Source organism: Triticum dicoccoides, chromosome 4B, assembly GCF_002162155.2.
Source record: "Triticum dicoccoides isolate Atlit2015 ecotype Zavitan chromosome 4B, WEW_v2.0, whole genome shotgun sequence".
Lineage (NCBI taxonomy): Eukaryota > Viridiplantae > Streptophyta > Magnoliopsida > Poales > Poaceae > Triticum > Triticum dicoccoides.
This window is the reverse complement of record NC_041387.1, coordinates 69,337,806-69,343,762: the sequence shown is the minus strand read 5'-3', so window position 1 is coordinate 69,343,762 and position 5,957 is coordinate 69,337,806.

The following is a 5,957-nucleotide window of genomic DNA, read 5'->3' as shown; positions in this document are numbered from 1 at the left end:
TTTACGACATGTTGCATCCGTACATTTTGGTACGGCCAAATACACCAGGGGCTTATGTTCCCCGCATTATGGTGTGATAAAGTTCGAACACTTCCACAAGTGCGGCACCCCGAACTTATAGCATTATATGAATCGGCTCCGAATCATGTCTTGGGTCAATAGTTGGGTTTGCCCGGCTCCCATGTTTGGCACCTTACGTTCCGTTCTATCGGCTAAGGTAGCACTGGGAGAACCACTGCGATTGCGCCCCGGTTGAGCCAGGTTAACGCCTCAGTGGAGAAAGCTAAAACTGATGGTCATGATAAGGCGAGAGACTGGTCGCTGTTCGAGAGGTCCTTTTGGGTCCTTAAAGACCTACGCCGCTTCGAGCGAAGTTCCGGATAATGTCCGACGAAGGCGTGGATAGCGCCCCTAATTCGGTCTTCCGAATACTAGGGGCTTCGCCGAAATTTAAAATTATAGAATTCTATGGCTAAGTGAGAGTGTTCAAGCACTATAAGTCCGGTTGCCTTGTTCGTTGTGTTGAGCGCCTCCCTAGACGGACCCAAAAATGGGAACAAGAGTGCTCAAGGTTATCCCGAACACCCCAGCACTCGTGGCATGGAGGCTGAAGCCGACGACTTGCCATCTCTTAGATTTAATAAACGGCCGCACAGAAGGTAATATTTTAAATTAATAAGCGTTGCTTAGCGCATATGAACAAAGTTTTCAGCGCACAGGATAACGCATTGCGAATTTACTCAATAATTACATCCCTGGGGCACTCATCCGCAATCTTGCGGGCACCCTTCAGAACAGTCTTATAGTACATCTCGGGCGTACGATATTCCTTGCCCACTGGTGGCGCGTCAGTGATTAGCTTCTCCGCATCCAGCTTGCCCCAATGCACCTTTGCGCGGGCAAGGGCCCGACGAGCACCTTCAATACAGGCGGAGCGCTTGATAACCTCCACCCAGGGGCACGCATCCAACAACCGTCGCACGAGGCCGAAGTAGCTCCCAGGCATGGCCTCTCCAGGCCACAACCGGACTATGAGGCCCTTCATGGCCTGCTCGGCCGCCTTGTGGAGCTCGACCAGCTGCTTCAGCTGGTCGCTAGGGGGCACCGGATGGCCGGCCTCAGCATACTGAGACCAGAAGACCTTCTCCGTTGAGGTCCCCTCCTCGGCTTGGTAGAATGCGGCAGCATCAGACACGCTGCCAGGCAGATCTGCAAACGCCCCTAGAGAGCTCCGAATTCGGGTAAGTAACACGTAATTTACATTCACATGCTTGCTTTGCATGAAAAATGCCTTACCCGCCGCTATCTTCCTCACCAACTCAATCTCCTGAAGGGACTTATGGGCATCAGGCTTGGCAGTCTTGGCACTTTCGAGAGCCGAGGCAAGCTCGGACTCTCGAGTCTTTGAGCCACGCTCCAAACTCTCATGCTTTTCCATGAGAGCCTGGAGCTCTTGCTGAACCACCGCCACCTGCGCCTCCTGCTTTTCTCGCTCTGCCCGTTCCGCGGCCGCATTGCGTTCGGCCGCAGGCACGGCCTCCTTCAGGGTCGCCACCTCGTTCGTGGCCCCTGCAGTACCCATGTTATCCTTGTTATTTTTTGTTGCAACCTAAATCCTTTTATGTAAGGTACAAGTTCAAAGTGGTGTTACTCACCTTCTTCGTCCTGGAGCTGCTTCTTGGCGCAGCCGAGCTCTTGCTCGGACCGCTCGAGCTCCTGCTTCAAAGCACCAACCTCCGCAGTCAGTGCGGCAGAGGTCAGCAGCGCAGCCTGCAACCCATATTGACATAATTTTTTAGCAACCCTACGTATATCTTCTTTTTTTCAGATCCTCAGTCCGGCTTTTCTTTCCGAACACCGAACTGAGCATCAGGGGCTACTGTCTATGCGGTATTACATTGCATATTTTTAACTTCTTACCTCAAAGCCTGATAGAAGGCTACTGCAGGCTTCGGTCAGCCCGCTCTTGGCGAGCTGTACCTTCTGAATCACCGCACTCATAATAGTGCGGTGTTCTTCCTTGATGGAAGCGCTCTGGAGCGCCTCCAACAAATTGTCCGGCGCCTCCGGTTGGACGGAAGCCGCCGGCGTCACGGTCTTGCCCTTCGTATGAAGGGGCCGCCGGCCGGACTCCGGAACCACTGCGGGTTCTGATATGGAGTCTGGCGCAAAGTCCGGGAGGACGCCTTGTGGCGCCTCCGGAGCCTCCCCCTGAGGGGTCCCTTCTTGGGATCCCACCTCGGCGTCCTCGTTGTCGCGAGGGGTGGAGGCGGTCGGGATGGAGTCTACATCCGACGGAGCCAACGACCCGCTCGATGAAGCGGGGAGATCATCATTGGCCGGACTACAGGCAGCATGCGGCATTAGAATGACATTATGTGATACAGAAAAAGAAATTATAAATCACTCAGGAGTCCGGATACTTACGATCTCGCTGGAGGCCTGGCCCTTGAAGGTCATTCTTCCTCGCCAACGTTGATGTTGGCGGAGCTGTCCGGGGGAATAGTCCTTCCCCTCTTGGACCCTTCGGCCTCCCCTGTTGGGGAAGCCTTCCTCTTCCTCTCTCCCTCCTCTGGGAGAGAGTCCTCTTTCTCCTCCTTGTTTTCGGGGGAGGAGTCCGCCCCGGAGTCGTCGGACACCTGAAAACGGGAACTCTTTCGAGCACCCGTGGCCACCTTCTTGGCCTTCTTCTCCGGCACCACGTGCGGTGCTGGAACCAGCAGCCTCGCTAGACGGGCGTCTACTGGGTTTTCTGGCATGGGAGACGGGCAGATAATCTGCTCCGCCTTCCTCATCCAGTCCTGTCAAAGGAAAAGGGGAAATTAAAACCCGCATAGAGTCAAACTATGAAAAGCAAGTGTCCCGTAAAGGGGTAGAATCACTTACCTCGTCGGCTTGGCGCTGCGAGCGAAATCCGCGATCTTCAGTCGTGGATGCGGGGGCTTCGGCGCCCTTAAACAGCACCCTCCAGGCGCCTTCGTACGTCGTGTCGAAGAGCCCGCTCAGTGCCTGGTGCTGTTCTGGATTGAACTCCCACAGATTGAATGCCCGCTCTTGGCATGGGAGAATCCGGCGGACGAGCATGACTTGGACCACGTTAACCAGCCTGCGCTTCTTCACCAGCTTCTGGATATAGGCTTGGAGTCCCGTCAGCTCCTCCGAACTACCCCACAGCAAGCCCTTCTCTTTCCAGGAGGTAAGCTGCATGGGGATACCAGATCTGAACTCGGGGGCCGCCGCCCACTTAGGGTCGCGCGGCTCGGTGATATAGAACCACCCCGATTGCCACCCCTTGACGGATTCCACGAAGGCCCCTTCGAACCAAAGGACATTGGGCATCTTGCCTAACATGGGGCCTCCGCACTTCGCTTGAGTGCCCTTCACTACCTTCGGCTTGACATTGAAGGTCTTCAGACACAAGCCGAAGTGGGGCTGCATGTAGAGGAAGGCCTCGCACACGATGATAAACGCCGAGATGTTGAGGATGAAGTTCGGCGCCAGATCATGGAAATCCAGGCCGTAGTAGAACATGAGCCCCCGGACAAAGAGGTGAAGTGGAAAACCCAGTCCGCGAAGGAAGTGGGGAAGAAAAACGACCCTCTCATGGGGCCTGGGGGTGGGGATGAGCTGCCCCTCGTCAGGCAGCCGGTGCTCGATGTCGCCGGACAGGTAGCCGGTGCTGCGCAGTCTTTCGATGTGCTCCTCCATAACGGAGGAGGTCATCCACTTGCCTCCCGCTCCGGACATAACTGGGGAAGGTTGAGACGGGATGTGCGGGCTTGGGCGCTGGAGCTCAAGTGCGCGGAGATGGATAAGCAAAGGAGGAAGAAGGCGTAGGTGAAAATGTGAATCCTTATCCCTTATATGGGCGGGTGAAGTCTATGCGTCCCCCACCGGCCTGGTAAAACTCGCTTATCCCCCAAGCGTCACCATCAATGGCGCGGTTGGGTTACCCACGTCCGTATTGATGAGAATCCCGGATTAAGGGGGAACACGATCTCTGCTTCGACAAGACGTGCCAAGGAAACCGCTTCGCTAAATGCGCTGAGGTGGTGGAGTAAAAAACGATTCAAGTAATGGCTTGGTAGTGGCGTGATGACATGCCGCAAAAAACGTCAGCAAATTGAACTCGTGTATATAGTATTCTCTCTACGGTGGAATGTGGAATTTATTTTGCAGAGCCGGACACTATCCTGGTGTTCACAATCTTCTATCATTCGGAGGAGGAGCCCGCCTTGCAATGCCAAGCAATATATGCGCCGGACTTATCGTCATTGAAGCCTGGTTCAGGGGCTACTGAGGGAGTCCTGGATTAGGGGGTGTCCGGATAGCCGGACTACCATCATCAGCCGGACTATCATCATCGACCGGACTCCAAGACTATGAAGATACAAGATTGAAGACTTCGTCCCGTGTCCGGATGGGACTTTCCTTAGCGTGGAAGGCAAGCTTGGCGATACGGATATGTAGATCTCCTACTATTGTAACCGACTCTATGTAACCCTAGCCCTCTCCGGTGTCTATATAAACCGGATGGCTCTAGTCCGTAGAACAACAACAACAACAACAACCCTTACAATCATACCATAGGCTAGCTTCTAGGGTTTAGCCTCCTTGATCTCGTGGTAGATCCACTCTTGTAAACATCCACAATATCAATATCAATCAAGCAGGACGTAGGGTTTTACCTCCATCAAGAGGGCCCGAACCTGGGTAAAACATCGTGTCCCTCGTCTCCTGTTACCATCCGCCTAGACGCACAGTTCGGGACCCCCTACCCGAGATCCGCCGGTTTTGACACCGACAGGGATCCTTAGAATCCCACTTGCCTGAGACCTGTTGAGCCACGAGATCTCAGTCACCCAAGCACCTTACCCGGCTCAAATTCATCTCTTTGGCCATCCGGAGACCATGGAGCAAGGCCTCGTACTCAGCTGCATTGTTAGTACAGGGAAACATGAGCCGGAGCACATAACAAAATTTGTCACCTCGAGGGGAAGTTAAAACAACTCCAGCCCCTCAGCCTTCTAATTGCCTGGACCCATCAAAGTGAATAGTCCAATATGTATTATCTGGCTTCTCCTCAGGTGCCTGCAACTCTGTCCAATCAGTGATAAAGTCCACCAAGGCTTGAGATTTAATAGCAGTGCGGGGCATATACTTCAAACCATAGGGCCCAAGCTCAATAGCCCACTTGGCGATTCGTCCCGTGGCCTCCCTGTTCTGAATGATGTCTCCCAAAGGGGCTGAACTTACCACCGTTATAGGATGACTTTGGAAGTACTGCTTCAGCTTCTGGTTTGCCATGAACACACCATAAACAAGTTTCTGCCAATGCGGATATCTTTGTTTAGACTCAATGAGCACCTCGCTGACGTAGTAAACCGGCCATTGAACCGGATGCTCCTTGCCTGCCTCCTTATGCTCCACCACAATGGCGACACTGACGGCTCGTGAGTTAGCAGCCACATATAACAGCAGTGACTCTTTATCAATGCGAGCCGCAAGGACCGGTGGCTCGGACAACTGTCTCTTTAAATCTTCAAAGGCAGTGTTAGCAGCATCACTCCAGACAAAGGTGTCCGTTTTCTTCATCATCTGATACAGCGGTAGGGCCTTCTTACCTAACCGGCTTATGAACCAGCTTAAAGCAACAACACGACTTGCCAGTCGCTGAACATCATTGATGCATGCCGGTTTAGCCAGAGAGGTAATTGCCTTGATCTTCTCCGGATTAGCTTCAATGCCTTTGTTCGAAACCAAGAAACCCAAGAGCTTGCCTGCAGGTCACCAAATACACACTTTTCCGGGTTAAGCATCATTTTATAAACCCGGAGATTATCAAAGGTCTCCTTCAGGTCAGATATCAAGGTTTCCTTCTCTCTGGACTTCACCATGATATCATCCACATAAGCATGAACATTGCGCCCAATTTGATCATGGAGACAGTTCTGTAC